Below are 18,356 nucleotides of genomic sequence, written 5' to 3'. Positions count from 1 at the left end.
GAGTCACATGACTATGGCATTGGTAGAAATACATGTCCACCCCTCGAGCAGGCACCTCCCTGACTCTGCGGCATGGGTAGGTCGTTCTGGCAGCGCACACGGCACAAAACTGTAAGTAATATGTACGGGAGTTCGATCAGAGGGCACCCGTTACCACGTAAAAGTAATTCCGTATATAGATGGTCCTCTATGGTGGAGGGCGGGTACATATTTCAACCAGACTTGGCCGCTTCTAACGGGCCATTAACGAGATATGCCTACCTCCGTCCGTACGACACTGTTGTAATGTGGTCTTACGAGCACAAATAGACTACAATTCCTTCATGGAGGGTGTGGCATCGATAACAGTCGTGCAATTTGATAACATTAAACTGTGATCCAATTGAGAGCACGCCACGACCTGGGTTCCACCCTTATTGCTGTAAACTGACTCAGTCACAAACTCACAATGTCATAAAACACGGGCAGGAGTGGCGTTCTAGAAGTATCGCACGACTCCGCTAGACACCACGCTTCCACCCATATTGCTTTAAATTGACCCAGCCACAACTCACAGGGCATAGACCACGGGCAGGAGTGGCGCTCTACAAGCATCACACGACTCCGATGAATACCACGCCCGTGTATCTCAACACGATGACAAAAGTTGTAAACTAAGTGGGAAGCAGCATCACACAATCTTTTTATGTTATGCTATTGTGTGTATCCATTCCCTATTTGATTTTGCGATACATTAAGAGGGCACAGCCGAAAAAACATGACCCTTCTGACTAACATATATCATCTTAAAAGGTTTTCATGTCACGATAAACGCGCGGATGCTAGAGAAGCCTCTAGAAACCATGATAGCTATACTTTGAAGAATGCATATAGAAAAAGCATAAAGGAGAAATGAAAGAGTGAACTTCACTTTCCCCTCAATTGAACCCTTCTACACACAGCCATAACCTCATGGAAGCCTAAACCGGTTGTGCAGACCGCCGGGTACTGTTGATGCCTGGGTACTTGACATAATAGGTGAGACCTATATATTTTAATCAACCACCGTTTGCTCTGCTACAGTATCCACAGGGGCATGCAGTCCACCTTGCTCACTGAGGATATTTGGTCACAATGTTTTTAACTGTTTTTACTCACTGAATACGCTAACTGCACATTTAAAGCCTGTTCCGGATAATGTACAAAGTCACTACTATCACGGTCTGGAAACCTACACCTGTTTTTATATACCTTTTTATCTCCTCATTACAGGTAGATCCAGCCCATCACAGGTACATGGACACATTAAGCACCTTCTTTTTGTGACATTCTGATTAGCCTACTGGATACTGATGTAGATTCTTTAGTGTAGACAGTTTCAACAGATAAGTGTTTAAGGTCCTGAAGAATCGCGAATTAATAAACACAAGCGCGAATAACATGTCGACCATTACAAACACAAACTAACCGACACTTAAGTGGGAAAATTACATTCCATCAAGTGCCGGTTATCACCTTCTTAACTAAGGCAGGAGACCCCCAGAATAAACTTTCTCATAGGCACTCCCAGCCTTATTTTTAACTCACTCTCACGTCTACACACCTCTGGCCCCACAACCGCACTTCACAAAACGGCTCTTGGATAAAAGATCTCCGGTAAAATGCCCCTCTTTGAGGTGAGTCCATTGGGTATTGCACCGCCGACCCAACGAGGGGCAGCCCAGATGATGAAGCATGACACCTGAAAGGGTGTGTGAGGGCATTACATCCAACAAAATGGATGCCCAACTGTAGATCTCAGTGAGACCAGTGGCACCCAAATACTAGTGTGACTCGTACGTCCTTCTTCTGAGGAACGGCACAGCAACCTTTGTCTTGACGAATTGGGGCTCACGCTTGTGCTGGACCTCCCATTCCCGAGGAGTGGAAATTGCCCCCTTCTCTCTCCCTCTTGTTGAACACCACCTCTAAAGCAAACCTTCAACCACACGCTCTGTAAGCACATGCCTATCCTCGCTTACTCAGACCATCCCCACCCTCCTAGTATCCCATGCCCACTTACATTCTCTTTAGATCTCCACCAACCATACTACACTTACCTTATTCCTATATATTCAGGGACTAGCCAAATTCTTCAATGCCCTCTCCCTAACTCTTTAAACTACCCTTTATATACCAATACCATCTTTATCCCTTTGGAAACATTAACTTCTCATTTCGACTGTTTTCCTTTTCAGGATATCCCCACTTGGCCTTTATTCATGTACCCCCTGCCTTTTCGAACATTACAAGACTCCTTTTCTCTTATACCCCGCACTGTCCCTTCAGGATATCCTGACAACAACTTTTGACTCCTTTTTAATCTTCAAACCACCCTACCATTTTTACACCAAATGTCCACCAATTCCCATTTGGAACATCTACATCATCTGCACCTTCTATGCCTACTCTTGAGAACACGTCTATCGTTCTAAAAACCAAAGTCAAATCCCTGCTTCTTCAAAATATTGCAAATTGCAGGCCTACATTTTTTATTTGATCCATGTTTGTGATATATTGCAGGCTCATATGGATAATCTTTTGTTGCCCATGTGACCATAATTGCTAGAAAGCAACATTAAGATATGTAATAGTGGATAAAAGCAGCCCCCCCCCCCCAGAAGAACCATGCTGCTCATGTCTGCACTGTTTGGGAAGAGTGGTAGCGGGCGAACAACTTGTCCCAGAGACCTAAAAAGAAGCACACCGACATACAGCCCCCACTTCCTGAACAAACCTGCGCTGCACCATAGGGCAGAAATGATCAAATTATGCAATTTGAAACCCATGCAATGTAGTTACAGCACCACTGCTGTTTCACTCTTGCCTCAGTGCATAAGGAGTGGCTGGCGATGGCCATATCATGCAGAGGTATGTTGGCTCAGTGCTGAGCCGAGCACCTGTTTTGTGCTGGCTAAAGCTAATACATAAAACCCTTAATGTAATTAATGGATGAAATGCAAACAGCACAAGTTGGAAACAATGAGAAGGGAATTGCCTCCCAATGTTTATGGCAGTGTGAAATTCTTCCATTAATTTACAGAAATTTTGAGTTATCTTATAAACTCTGGACACCTTAAAGGCAAAATACAGCCACTCGGCTCTGTGTTCACCCAATGCAACTTTTCATGATATGGCCCCAGAATTTGGGCCTCAGACTATCTCCTATCATGTCAAAGACTCCCTGATTCTTCGGAGAATCTGTATTCTACTTATCCTTCATGATCCTTCCCGGTCTGCCTCTTTGGAACATCTCCAGCTTCAAACTATACAAACCCTTTGTGCTTCCTGTACACCTTTTCAAACTATACACACCCTTTGTGTCGCCTGTACACATCCTTTTTGCCTTATTATAACATCACCCCATTCGCACGCTAATGCCCAGAGATCACTTCAGTTACCCCTCATTATCTCTCACATTTTCTCGTAGTCGTTCAGTGCTATATATGTTAAAAAAAAAAAGAAAAAAGTGTTGGGGCCCAAACTTGTGTGCCGAATCCTAAGGATGGCATTATCGATGGTACCAGTCACCGCTGCTCCGCAAAACCCTGCTATTCGCGCCCTGCACTGGCTCCCGGTTCAAGAAACAGTCCACTTCAAGGCCTTATGTATTGTTCATAAATCCTTAGAAGGGAATAGTCCTCCCATCATCAAAGCTCTGATTCGTCCGCATAAAGCCTCCTGAAACCTTCATTCAGATTCACTTCACCTAGCTGTAGTCCCCAGAATCAGAAAAGCTAGAAGTGGGGGCAGGCACTTCTCGTACAATGCTCCCAAGCTTTGGAATTCTCTTTCATTGCACCTTCTTAGAGAACCCAACCATCTTATTTTCCGAAAGCATCTGAGAACTTGGCGCTTCCCTTAATCTTTGTTTCTTTCCTTATGATTGATCAGCGCTGTTACACACCCGGGTAGCCATGCGCTTTACAAGAACCCTTTTCGTTTCATTTCATTTCATCGAAGGCAGGAGCAGCGAACACTTAGGCTGCCTAGTCTTGATTCCACCTCATGTCTCTCTAATCCATCCCCAAACACTCCCTGATTCTTCTTCTCACTCTTGCAAGGTTCTTTTTCATTCCAGCTTTTTTTTCCTCTGCCGTTCTCTTTCCGTCTCTCTCATACTGCTTTTTCCACGTTGTGGTTTTCCCTCTTTTTTTCTCTGCATCAAAGTTTTTTTGAGGGAAAAAAAGTGCAGTTCCTGAATACGAGTGCCGGGGGAGGCACTTGCCAAAACTGGCTCAGATTTAATACTGTATAAAACCAGTGACTCATTCTCTTGAGAAAATGAAACGTTCTACTTCTGACTTTGCTCTTTGGAAATGGTGGAAATAAGAATAGCAACAGAGAGAGGATAAAGAATACATACCGACTGAGATATACTGGAAGAGGAGGGAATAAAGACGACAATTATGAAATTATATTAAAAGTGCGGAAAGGAATGGTCACATAACGTAAAGAGATGTCGTGGAATAGATTTACATTGGGAAGAAGGATATCTAAAGAAAGGGAAGTGTACATTAATACTTGAGAAGGGTATGGAGAGAGATGAAAAGGGTATATATGTGGAAATCGACAGAGACCAGCCAAACGTGGTCAGAATTAGAAATAAAAGAGTTTATAGCTACAGTGTTATAGGAAAGGATAACAAGAGGCCTAGGCAAAACAACCAATTCAAAATGCAGAGGTACCTAGTGAAAAAGAAGATAGATACAAATAGATGAAAGTAGTATACAGATAAACTGGTAGAGATACAAAGTGAAGAATAGTAGGTCTCAAATTACCTGCAAATGTAGAAAGTCATTGGAAGAGTGAAAGAAATGCAAATAGGTATTTAGTACGCATAAACGGCGTATATTTTTCTGGAAATTTCTAAAGCATACATTGAGCATGTGATTTCCTGGAACTGGTAAAAACCTACTGAAAATCAGGCTAGTTTATGGCTGTTTTGCAAACAGGCAGGTCTTCAAGCACCTACAATAGAGTGGACATCAGCCCAAGGAAAGTTGGCATATTGGCCCGCGGCAAGTGCACAGCATGACAATGGTGCTTGGCCACCAGTTTCCTGAGAGTGAATAGAGGGCAAAGAGAATTTTGCTTTGACAGGTCGAGTGCAAAGAGCATGGCGGTAAGCATAGAATAAACTTCTTCCTAAGGAACTGGTTCCATATATGGAATGATGTATCAAAGAGTGCTGAAAACCATTTATAGTCATTTGAATCCAAGTATCAAGCAAAGATAAAACCAAGTCAAATGTACGACCTCCACAGGGGGGGTGGGGGGGAGCTTTTGAATTTTGCATCTGTGGGAGAATGCAGACAGAAAGTTCAAACAATCAGGGCAGAAGTTAGTAATGAATGAATGAAAGAGGCAACTTGTATAATGCACAATTACTCCAAGGAGTGTCCTGGCATTCTGCTCACAGGCCACAATAACAGAGTGCGGTTAAGCTATCTATTCCTGCCTAAAGAGCCAGGTTTAAACGTTTGTTTTAAATAGTGAGATTGCATCGATCCACCGTATTTCAAGGGGTGGCTTTTTCCACGGAGAAAGTCCTAGAAAGGAGAAGGCTTGCCCCCTAGCTCTGATTATGGAGAATCTTAGGGATCCTGGCTGGATGGCTGGTGGCTGATCGCACGTTTCTTGGGGGTTGGGAGGGGGATGTAGAAGCAAATTTTTGACCCGAGGTAACTTGCACCTGTGTGGTGAGGTGCCTTGTGGACCAGAACAAGTGTTTTAAATATGATTCTCTTCTTTCTTGGGGGCCAGTGGAGAGCCCATAGGTGCGGGGACATGTACTTTCTAAGAAGAAGTCCAAGGAGAATGCAGACTGCTGTATTCCTGACTAACTGTAGTCTCTTGATCAGGTCGTTTGGAAGTCCTAAACATAGGGGATTTTCGTAGTCCAGCCTCAAGGTTATTTCATTTAATTTCAAAGTTCTTTATTTCGGCTTTGTTGCCATAAAAGAATCAAAACATATCCATTACAATTAGAAAAACATTACAGAATAGAACTTTAAAACCATTAGTTAAAAATACATTTCATGATAAAAAACAATTGCAGCACAAACGACATTAGGATTCTATAGAGAGACCCCCCACTAAGTACTAGAAAATGGACTAATTCTATCTATAGGGATAACCTCAATCATAATTGTTGCCCCATTTTTTCCTTAGGAAAAAAATAGAATGTAAAAATCTACTGACACTGAATATTATTGGTTGCGTTGTGTTGGTTATAAGAATTCTCATGGCCTGTGTACATGATCTCACGCCTAACAGTCGGCATAGTGGGTTAATCCATCTTTTTCTAGCCTGTACGTACGCAGGACAGAAAAAGAGAATATAAGGCTCGTTCTCTATCTGGTGGCATTGACACATGGAGCAGATTTCATCTATCACCATGGATGAGGTATTTGAGCTCCTAGCCCAACGTGCCAAGGTTGTCTTTATTAGAAGATTCCCATATCTAAGTTTTAGAAATAGATTTTTGGCGAGAGGGGGCTCTATTTCGTCCAAAAAAGTCTCAAATAGTGGCTCCTCCTTGAAAGTAAGGAAATTTGTTACTAAAGTCCCAGCTGTTGGAGCACTTATGATCATGTTAACAATGAAGGTCCAGAAGGCCCTTTTTAGAATTAGTTTGGAATTGGGTGGAAGTTGGTCGGGGTTCTCCCAAAAGTGTTTCAGGCCTATTTTACAGAGCCAATTTTTAACATGCTTAAGCCATGGAATAACTTTTAAATTATCTAGCTCCATAATTTCTTTTAACCCATCTCTATAGTCTTGTAATTCAGGGACCCTCCATAATCTGACCCATAACATCAATGGGCGAATTATAATATGATGATCGGTTCTTTTGATGTTTAGGTCAAATTGAAGGGGCACTAAAGGAGTACCTCATGGGACCCTTACCAAACTTCTCATAAAATTATTGTCCAGGACACTAAAAGTATCCTTGGACCCAGGGCCCCAAATTTATGCACCATATAGCACTGCTGGTTGGACTTTAAATTTAAAAAGCTCAATCGCCGGGGACACAGCTTTGCTGGTACTCAGGCTTTGTTCCCTAAGAATAGGTTTTGCATTCTGGGTGAATGTCAACTTACTTTTTTCCACTCACTTGTACCCCTTACACTAGAATTGCAGTCAATCTGATTTTTGTATGTGCTCCTTCATTCCACAACTGCCACCATACATTTCTGGAAATTGTAGGCTGTGACTACATGACCCCTGCTTCTTCAAAGAATCTGGATTTTAACACCTCTCCAGGACGGAGACAAAGAGATAAGGCAGAGCCTCAAAATATTGGTTAACAAGGATAGGTAAAATGATGATCGCTGGGAAATCTCCCAGACTATGACAGGAAAGCCAGATGTAATTATTAAAAAGAAATTGTCTGAAAGAAAAATATTGGACCCATACTAAAAGTAACACTTCCACACCAATTTCCAGGAGACGGCCAAACTAGCTGGAAAGGGTGGCAATACAAAATCCATTCAGGTCCAAGATGGTGACTTACCTACCAGCCTATGGTCATACAAAACGGAAACAGGTAGTCACACTTCACCACAAAGCAGGGCCTAACACAGCCCTAATGCTATCCAGTATCAGATTTTGCACTCCAAAAGGAATCTGTCATCCAAGCATGGATCTTCTTCCAGATGCTGGTGGCAGTGATGCCTAGTACAAGACAGGATGATGGTTAATGCACCAGAACAATGAAAAATTATCCAACTAGGATGGCGGACCAGTCATCATTCACACAGGAGTTATCTCCCATACACTCTGGTGCCGTTGCTATGTATGCATTCACCTAAGTGGTAATGAATTCTATTTTGACTGCCATTTTGGGTAGTGTGATTATTGCATGGGAGACACCTGTACAGCAGAAAAATGAGACACATAGCTTGGGGGAATACAAAAAGTCTCGTTGCATCATCCCAACATGCAGGTAAACAAAAAGGAGAGCTTGACAAGGCAGATGAGGAGCAGAATATTCAGTGCCCATATGTATGACAGTTGGCAATGTCTACATTATTTTAAAGGTCCAAGTTGTAGAATGCAATATTTCAATTATTACAGAATAGTATACCACACAGAGAGAGCCTAGCCTCAATAAAATTCCTGAAAATGAATCCCAGCGCATGCTATAACTGTGGGACACAGGAGATTTCTTTCTTTAATTTGGTGTGGGAATGTCTATCGATAAAGAAGAATTGGTAGAGAGGTCACAGGAACATTTGAACTTTTTGTAAGCATAACTGCAGAAAAAAACTGCAATCCGCATACTGGAACTGTTTCCCCAGACAAGAAACAACTTTCTAAATTCACTTGTTTAATGCTAGGAATGTTACAGAAATATATGTCCGCAGTGTTTGAAAGTGTAATAAAGACATTATTTGAAAAAATATCTGCATAGGCAATAAGTGTATGTATTAATAACAAGGCTGGTGCTGGTAGGTTTGAAGAGGTTTGAAGATATTATCATATTCAACATGTTAGGCAAGAATGTGAGCAACAGCATCATTATTGTAGATGTCCATGAGAAATGAGAATTTGTGGCCTATGAAGAGATGCTAAACAATGTTGTTAACAGTCAATGAAAAAGAGATGACCCACCCCTTAGAGCTAAATGTTCTTTTGGGTCCTTGTTGTTTGAGCTCCTCAAAATTGTTATATGCTTATTTTGCCAACCACAAATATGTTTTTCAATTTGAGTGCATCAATAAAAAATATAAATGGGCAAGAATGAAGGTCAACAGAGTTTCACATGCACCAATATGTGTATAATCATTATGTAAACATATATATATATATATATATATATATATATATACAAATGTATTTTTAAGACATCCTGCACTTGGCTTCATTCTGAAATTGGTAAGTAAAGTAGTTATTTTTAGGTTCCTAAGAAACTGAACAAAGAACGCAAAACATTACATTGCTCAAACACCACAACTAATCTGTGCCTCCCTTGTATTTGAGTTTATTTAAGGTTGCAGGGGAACGCAAATTTATACAACATTTATTGACCACATCCAACACAACCATAAATAGTCATACCACATAGGTGATAAACATTCATAGAAAAGATACATGGAGAGAGGGCAGTGATGGAAGCCGTGTGAGGAGGAGCCGCGATCCAGCCGCCTTGCCGCTGTTGCATGCTGGGAGAATCCCTGAACCTCGGCTATCTGATTGTTTAACAGCCTGTCACCCAGCGCGGCAGCAAGGCAGCAGAGCAGCGCTGCAGCGAGGAAATCGATTCATGACCGGATTGCAGGATTACCGGACGAACAACAGCGGAGTCGTGGGCTGCCTAATACTCCACGTGACAATCCTCTTTAGACGTCGGCATCGGGGGTGCCTTGGAACGGCGGTGATCAAACGGCACTCCTGGCAGCTAGACGGGAGCAGTAGAGCCCTGGAAAAGAGGATGACGACGAGACAGCAAAAAACAAAGCTGAACGTAATACAGGTCGAAAGAGAGAAGTCGGACATGACACTGAAAGGTAAAAGGGACTTGGGGGCAGTTAAAAAAACTAATGCAACTAATGCAAAGACTATTGTAAAACCTAATATTGCTAAGGAGGTAACTGTGAACACTCCGGGACACCCTCCCTCAATTAGCCAACATTTTTCAAGCTTGGGAACTAAGTCCACAACCACTTTAAACACCCCTACGGCAGGCACTAACTCAAAAGAGAGTGGGAGTGACAGACAGAACCATCAGGTAACACCCCCCAAGATCCCTCAACTGAGGAGATAACGCAGCTACCACCAAGAGCTCTACATGAGCACACAGAGACAGGGCCAGACAATGCTCCAGCGGAAGATACAACCAGGGATCAGGAGCAAGCGACGCCCACAGCCGGAGTGACCGGAGAAGGGATTAGAGACAATGACAATAGAGAGACCCTCACACGTAGCAGAGACAGCTTGCTTTCCAAACCCCAGACCCTACCACGGAGTATTTTTACTCAGTATCTGACGGTTCTGAAACCGGAAACGACCAAGAGAGCTCCTCGTTATCAGAAGATCCCCCGACAGAAGGGCTCTTGAGTGAAGAAGAGGCCTCTCAAAGCAAAACAATGGATATGGTACGAAGGAAAAGACAGTCTAGAAGAAAACGTAGACAACTAAAGTGGGACTACACTGATTCCCCTAGCTTGGCACCCAACGAGGAAGGTGCTATGGCACAGTTACCTAGTACAACGCCCACCCCAGAGTCTGAAGCACCCTCACTTGCCTCCATCTTTAAATCCATCAAAAAATGCCAAGGAGGTACGAAACGAAAGCCTTACAGCTAGAAATGCTGCTAAGAAATTGCAGTCTGGTATGAGGAAATTGAACAAAGAGTGTACTGAAATTGGGGATAGGGTGGTAATGATGGAAGCCAGGACGGAGGTACTGGAAGCAGAGGTAACTAAAGTCAAGGAGCAGGGAAACTCTCACGAAGCGTGTCTGATCGACTTGATGACAAAGCTCGAAGATCAGGAAAATAGACAACGCCGAAACAGTTTGCGACTGCTAGGTATCCCGGAGGGGGTAGACGGGGATGATTCAAGGGGGTATGTAGTCAGACTACTTCAGGCCGCATTTCCAGAAGAGACAAAGTGGGACTGGGATCTCGAAGTACAGAAAGCACACAGATTCCCATTCAACATCAAAACAAGAAGGAGGGAGACCCATACCAATGCAAAACCCCGTGTCTTCCTAGTATTCTTTGGAAACTTTTTACTGAGACAGAAGGTTTATGACCAGGCAAGACCAAATGCGCCGAAAGAAGCGAAACGGGTTAAATTCTTCGCTAAACCAGATTTCTGCCACGCCACAGTTGAGCGTTTATGGAGACTTCACCAATTAATCTCCCCCTTACAACAACAAGGAGCACAAGCCTTCCTCATGAACCCGGCAAGGCTAAAAGTACTGCACGAAGGGAAAACCGACGTTTTTCTCTCTGAAGTCAAGGCAGGAGAATTCCTAAAAGACATTACTGAACGGAGGTCTCAGAAAAGCTGAGTCTAGTCATGAATTAGATTACCATTTCCTGGTCGGGACATTAAAGACTCCAGCCTCTCTATTTTTTCTTTTTTTTTGTTGTGGTTTTTTTTCTTCTCTCTTTTTTTTGTTGTGGTTATTTTGCTATATTGGTTGCCTATTTTTGTTTTGGGGTTCTGACTTACCGTTGTTTGCTTCTATAAACCAAATGGTGGCGGGCGGGTGGAACCCACACATGATTTCCATCATACAAGACCATCTTGACTGCTCAGCAAGGGAGGGGGGAGGAGGGTGGGCACACCTAAAAATCAGGCACGAAGGGGAGCACTTAGACACAGTAGGCTAGGTTTTAAAAAGGGGGAAAAGAAAGGAAGAACATTATTGTACACAAGGGCTTTATGGCATGAATTAAAAATGGTAGTAGAAGCTGAGGCTAGGAAACTTAGGCTGACAAAATTAAATAAAGAAGAATGAGTGGAATAAATAATCTGAAAATAGTAACACTGAACATTTGCGGGCTGAATGATATCAAGAAAAGGCAGAAGGTTGCACTTGGATTGCGGACAATGGGCCCAGATATAATATGTTTACAAGAGACACACATTGAAGGGGCGCAAAACAACTTTTAAACTCAATGGGATTCAAACTAATTGGGGCTACCACCCAGGGGGTCAGAGTGAAAGGAGTTGGGATTCTAGTAAGTTACAGGCTGCCGCTAAAAATAGAAAAGGTCAAATCAGATAGTTTGGGCCGATGGGTAATCGCCCGATGCTCTCTACCGTCACAATACTCATTCAAAATATGCTCCGTTTATGGGAGCAATTTAGACGACCCTGGGGTAATTAACTGGATAACAAACGAACTGGCTCATTGGCAAACTCCTATAACATTATGTGGAGATTTAAATTTAAATCTACCAAGCCATTGGCAAACTGAGAGGAATTGGAAATACATTGGGAGAAAACCGAGGGTATATCAAGCCATACTAAAATTGATTGAAACACATGGGCTCGTGGACGTCTGGGCAGACCTAAGACCTATGCAAGATGGCTATACGTTTTTTCCAGCCCCTCATGGGTCACTTGCTAGGCTTGATTATTTCTTTATTACTGCTGGTTTGATTGATTCCTCACAAGTGGACATGCCACCCCCCGGTTTTTATCAGATCACAACCCAATTATACTAACTCTGAAAGGTATAAATCCATAAGTTCCAAGCATAACATGGACTTTTGAAAAAGCATTATTATTGGATGACAACTATAAAACGCATATGAAGAGTTGGATCTCTGAATTCTTACAGGCAAACATGGGAACCGCTCCTCTTATGACTGTTTGAGACACAGTCAAAGCTGGAGTCAGGGGCGAGACTATTAGCTATTCACTAAGGAAGAATAGAATTGAAAGGGAACAGGTGCGGATGCTCCAGGAAAGGCTAAAGGGAGAACAAACCAGATTAACACAGGCCATTAAAACCGGTGGGGGAACTGAGACAGCCCAGCAATCGATAGCTAAATTAAAAGCTGAAATTGGTTCAGTATTTGCGGAAAGAATAGCGGCAAAATGGGCCTCAACTCGCGGAAAGATCTACGAATGTGGAGAGCAAATAGGACACCATCTAGCTCTCGCTATTAGACAACAATCAACCATAAATACAATAACGGCAATCAACACAGAGACTGAGGGAATTACAAAAGATCCAGGGAAGATTAGCAAGGCCTCTGAAGGATATTACTTGAACCTTTACCTTGAGACAGATACTAGGCCTCCAGAGATCAGGACCTCTGATATTACAGACTACTTAGACTCTACACCTATGGTAAGACTTAGCCCTGACAAGCAAGAATTAATGGAACTCCCCTTCTCCTGGGAAGAAATAGAAAACTCAATAAAATTCTTTCCGGATAGTAAAGCAACTGGCCTTGATTGTATCCCGGCCGAGTTCTATAAAATATTTATTGGGCAAATCAAGGAAATTTTCACTGCAGTCGTTCTTTCCATTTTTGGTGGCACCCATCCTCCTCTCTCTTGGTCCCTTGCTAAGATAGTCATCTTTCCGAAAAAAGATAAAAATCCACACGAAATGTCTTCATATAGGCCAATAACCCTGATCAACACGTACTCTAAAACAATTTCTAAAATATTGGCTGCCAGAATTAACCTACACATACAGGACTTGGTCTCCAAGTGGCAACATGGCTTCTTCCCCAAAAGAGGTACCACCGAGCATGTGCGAAGAACAATTATGTTGTTTGACGCCGCAAAGATAGCAGGGGACCCGATCGCCTTAATATTGCTAGTTGCCGAAAAGGCATTCGATCGGGTCTCTTTTGGGATGTCATGAAGAGGGCGGGCTTCGGCCCTATTATGCTGCAAGCAGTCCAGGCACTGTATAGAACCCCAAGGGCCAAAATCATGGTGAATGGTAAACTCACGGACACAATAGAAATCACAAGAGGGACCAGACAGGGATGCCCTTGCTCCCCTTTACTCTTTGCCCTATTCATTAACCCACTTATTTACAAAATAGAGACTAACTCTGAGATACCAGCCTACACTAGACATGGTATAAGTACAAAAATCATGGCATATGCGGATGATTTAGCTATAGTGACTCCAAATCCCAAGAAATCCATAAAAGCCCTAGAAAAAGAAGCCCTAGTATTCGGGAAAATTTCTGGATATGCACTAAACAAAACAAAGACACAGATAATTGTGAACGAAAACATTGTCTGGATAGACAGCCGGATAGTGCCTGAAGCAAAATATCTAGGAGTAAATATTATGGCTAATCTAGAGCAGATAGTTGAGAATAATTTGAACCCCCTATCTATAGACATGAAAAAAGCCCTCAAAAGAATTGATAATTTACATCTGACTATAATTGAACGTTGTAATGTAATAAAAAGGACGTATTTCCCAAAGCTATTTTACTACTTCCGCACGATTCCCCTCGAATTTAATCATTCAATCCTACATCTTTTTTAACACATTTTTTGCCAATTCATTTGGGCCTATTCTAATACAAGGAGGTCTTATAAATTGCTATCATTACCTAAAGAGAGAGGAGGTTGGGCACTGCCAAATTTGAAAATGTATTACTGGGCAACCGTAAGAAGAATTGTGACACAATAAATTCAGGACTACCCTCCCCATACATGGTATTACTAGGGGAAAGAGCAAGGGATCCCTATGGAGACAACTTGAGTTTGGGTACTACAAACGTGTCCGCTTTAAGACTCTTGAGAATGCATACCGGACATTCACCAACTTCCGAAAATTATTTGGACTCGGCAGACTTAACTACTATACACCGCTAATCAACAACCCGCTGCTACCAGTGATATTTGGCAACATATACCTTCAGAGATGGTATAGGTCAGGAGTCAAGAGATTGGGTGATCCGATTACAACTGAGGGGGTAAAGTCCTTTTCTGAGCTCTGCTTGCAGTTCTCGATAGAGGAGAATCAGAGCTTCCATTACCACGCAATCAGGGATTTTCTAATACGCAAGACAGGGGGCCCAACCGGTTTTTTAAGGGTAGATATTGTTGATAGATTGCAATAAGAGACGAAACCTCGAATAGGTATAATATATACGACTATGAACGTAAGAATGCCGGATGACCTGGAAAAAATTGATATAAAGTGGCAGACTAAATTTAATAATAACCAGAACACCTTTCTCAAAGCCCTGCAGTGGTCCCACAAATACCTATTGTCAACAAAACTACAGGCCCAATTCTACAAGACAGGATTCTTTCTCTATATAACACCCAGCAAAATTGCCAAGTGGGGAGCGGGTAATGGTACTCTCTGTCCTGCATGTCATGTATTCTCAGCTGATCAAATACATATGTTCGCTACCTGTCCGAAACTAAGTCCACTCTTAGAACAAATACAGCACTTCATTGGGGTGGTTTTGGGACAGGACGTACATTTAACACCAACAATCATTACTCTTGGGCTGGATGACACGATTCAGACTGGGGGCCCTTTCATCTTTGTAGCCATGACCATCTTTAGAATCTGTATAGCGGCCAACTGGAAAAGTCGTGATCCCCCTTCATTCGCACAATGGCAAGCTAGGCTGCTAGCTACTTGTAAACTAGAGATAGCCATTTATGGGAAAAAAGGCAAGCGAGCTAGGAAAACTGGGATGTTGGTCTGGGAACAACTGTCTAGCTGGATAGTGGGGACACCAGAGGAAACTACCAGTGGGGATTAGTAGGAAGCGATGGATAAACATTGACACAGCAACCTCAGCCTCAATATGCCTTTACTATGCTTTGATAGTTCCTGATATGAGGTCGGTTAAACATAGACTGTCTTTTGCTTGTTAAAATGTATAATAGACGCTGGACTCTCTCTTCAATAATTTTTTCCTCCTTCTTTACTTTCTCTCTCTACCTGCCTTGTCCTTTCTCTCCCTTTTCATATAGTAAGCTCCAATTTCCTTTTTTTAAAATTCTTTGTCTTAGTTACGATGTGACTTAAAGGTGTGTGGGTGGGGGGAGGGGGGGCGGGACACCGGAATTCTAAAAGTGACTGTAACTTTGTAAACTCTGGATTTTCTTTGTGACAAAAAAAAAAAAAAGAAAAGATACATGGAAAATTTCAAAGTATGGATCGGAGAATAAAGTACGGATCGGAGAATAAAGTACTACTTCATGGTGACTGACACGGAGGCAAGTGTGGTTATGTACTGAAAAGTAGGCAGCCTCCAATGTGGTGAGATTGGAGAAAATGGAAGCAGCCCTCCGACATGCAATACACACTTGTTGGGGTATGTGGAGCATCTGGAAAACGTTTGAATAGCTTGGATTGTTAGGCTTGCGTGCTGACACTTGACCAATGGAGACTCATCTGGTAGGGTTTCTGGAGACATTCTTAGTCAAGAACTATTTATCAGTGTTAAAGATGCCATCTCACAGTGCTGAAAGTGGCCAGAAACCCGACCAAGGGTTCAAAGAGAAGTGGTTATTCCAATGAGACAGTTCTAGTAAATCATGTAAGAGAGGATACGTAGAGGGTTCCTACCATCAGTGTTGGTGAAGAAACACCTCCTTCAACAGTGCAACGAAATCTTACTTCCTATCTCGAAAGTACTTCAGAACAAAGTATATGAGTGTGGTTTTTAACGGTGATCCAGTTTCTGACTTGCTCAAAAGTGATTGTTGGAGACCGGGATAGAATGTTTATTCAGGTTGTGGGTACAAAAGAATTCATGGAAGACATCGTTGACAAAGGGAGGTGTTGTTCGATGATTATAATTATGGACCGCTTTGAGGTGGAGTGACTCCGAATTCATATTAGCCTTCATAACACATTGAGTGTCACTTTTTTGACCCCATTACCCACACTGTCCAGTCAATCTAAATCCACATAAAAGAGTATAGCACCTTTTAAAATAGAGAAGCAATTACTCCCTAACCCTTATCCAAGTCACACAATTGTAGTGGTTCCCCCAACAATATATTTCATGGGCTCTCCCCAGCCTTTTTGATCTCCTGAAGGTAGCCTTTTTGGGTCTCACCTAGAGCAGAAAGCGTAAGCGCTTCTCTAGAAGAGGGCTCTTGGAATCACTTTAGACATCCAAGAGCCTTCTCCGTATGGGTCTGCCTCCTTCCACACATCCCATTGGCCTTTGATTGTGGCTTTCAATAATTGAATGCAAAAACAACAATTGATGGATGGAATGTTGCACAATGGCAAAACATTCACCCCAGTCACAGATCTGGGTTTAATTCATCGTTATTGTGCTCACCACACCACCCCAGTTCAGACATGGCCATATGCAAATCAGTCTTGACCCTGTGCCTCATGGGAACAGTCCAGCCCGGACTGCCAAGCCATGTCTTCCCTGGACCGGAATCAAGCATCCTAGGACCGGTTTCCGTCCATCATCTTGTGTGTTTTTCAATAATTGAAAGCACGCAAATGGCCAAACATGGGTGCTTGTCCTGCCTCTCCTCAAAACTTGAACTCCCATGGCCCAGGGGTCTCGGGAGCGTGCAGTGTGCCATCTGTTCTGGGTCAGGTTTCGATTGTTCTGAACATCTTCCTGAAATCAAATGCCACACTCGAACATAAATCTGCATTAGTGTTCTAATCTAGAGATCCTAGGTTTCCCAAGCCATGTGTGAGCATCCATGAAGTGACTCTGGGACCTATTTATCTTTTCTTTGACAGGGACGTGCATCTGGTAGCAAACATCCCAATTAAATTATCTATTTGGCCATCACACTGTCTAGCGTATGATGGCCCCTCCTTCGTCTTCTGTTTTCCTTTACGGGGATGTGTATCTGGAAACAATCCTCCCGATCGCAACTACAGTGCGACTTTTACATCTGTTTGTTCTTGCTTCCTCTACTGGCAGGTCTGTGCTCGCCACCCTTTGTGTTTTATTATTCTTTGCGTAATCTCAGAGAGCCGATTGCTGTTTCCGTACTCGCCTTATTTTAGGAAAAGCAAAAACAAAGCAAACACATTTTTAACATTTCCCCTTTGGAATGTCGGCGATTTCCAAATAACGCACCATCTTCTGACAGGGACCCTTCAACTTACACAGAGTCCTAACTGTTCAGTTTTAGCGCTTCCAGTTCATAATGTAAGTTTCAAGTGAAGCCTTGCCTTCTCCTCGGTTTCCCTTTGTGGTGTTTTTTAATATTTCCCCCATTTGTGATTTATTGCGGGCACCAGGCTTTTTTTAACCACGGTGCCCACTTTTATGTTTAAAAGGGCAATAGCTTTACGTCTCGCAAATGTGAGATCTATTGCGTAGAAAATGCTTGTATTTATCTCTGCACAACACACACAAAGTGTTTTTGGAATAGCTTCAGCCCTTTATCTAATCTCCACGCCGTTGGCCGACGCGAGCACGGAACAGGTTAAAGTAGCAATCTCTGTACTATCATTTGGTCCCAATCTCTTCTAAGTAGATATACGCCAGAAACAGTGGTGCACTTTTAAGTGTTTCAAATAAGATGTGAGGAGTTGCTTTTGTGTTTATTATAACTTAACATGTTTCAAACCACAAATGTTGATAAACTCTCAGATGATGGCATTACATCTTGTTTGTGACTTCTGGAGAATGATGGAAAGTGCTTGTTTTCAGGGCTCCGGAGTACTGACAGTAATGCAGAACTTCTACTTTTAAGGAGGCAGGTAGCCTCCTGCCTCCTTAAAAGTAGAAGTTCTGCATTACAGAATGAATTCTGTGGTAACACTGTACCACCAGCCCTAGGCTGTACTACAACAGAGTGGAAAATAAATAGCTGTGGCATGTTTTAAAGGGCTATTTAAAAGTGTGGCTACCTGGCAGCTCAAACTTTAATT

At 42.6% G+C, this 18,356-nt stretch overlaps 1 protein-coding gene across 12 annotated transcripts in view; it reads right to left on the bottom strand.

The window, feature by feature from the left end:
* Nucleotides 1-18,356, bottom strand: part of EVL (Enah/Vasp-like) — a 528,612-nt gene that overhangs the window by 88,870 nt on the left and 421,386 nt on the right. The window lies entirely within an intron of this gene.

Source organism: Lissotriton helveticus, chromosome 9 (assembly GCF_964261635.1).
Source record: "Lissotriton helveticus chromosome 9, aLisHel1.1, whole genome shotgun sequence".
NCBI classification, from domain to species: domain Eukaryota; kingdom Metazoa; phylum Chordata; class Amphibia; order Caudata; family Salamandridae; genus Lissotriton; species Lissotriton helveticus.
Note: the sequence above shows the minus strand (reverse complement) of the source record. Positions and strands in the feature narration are given on the sequence as shown.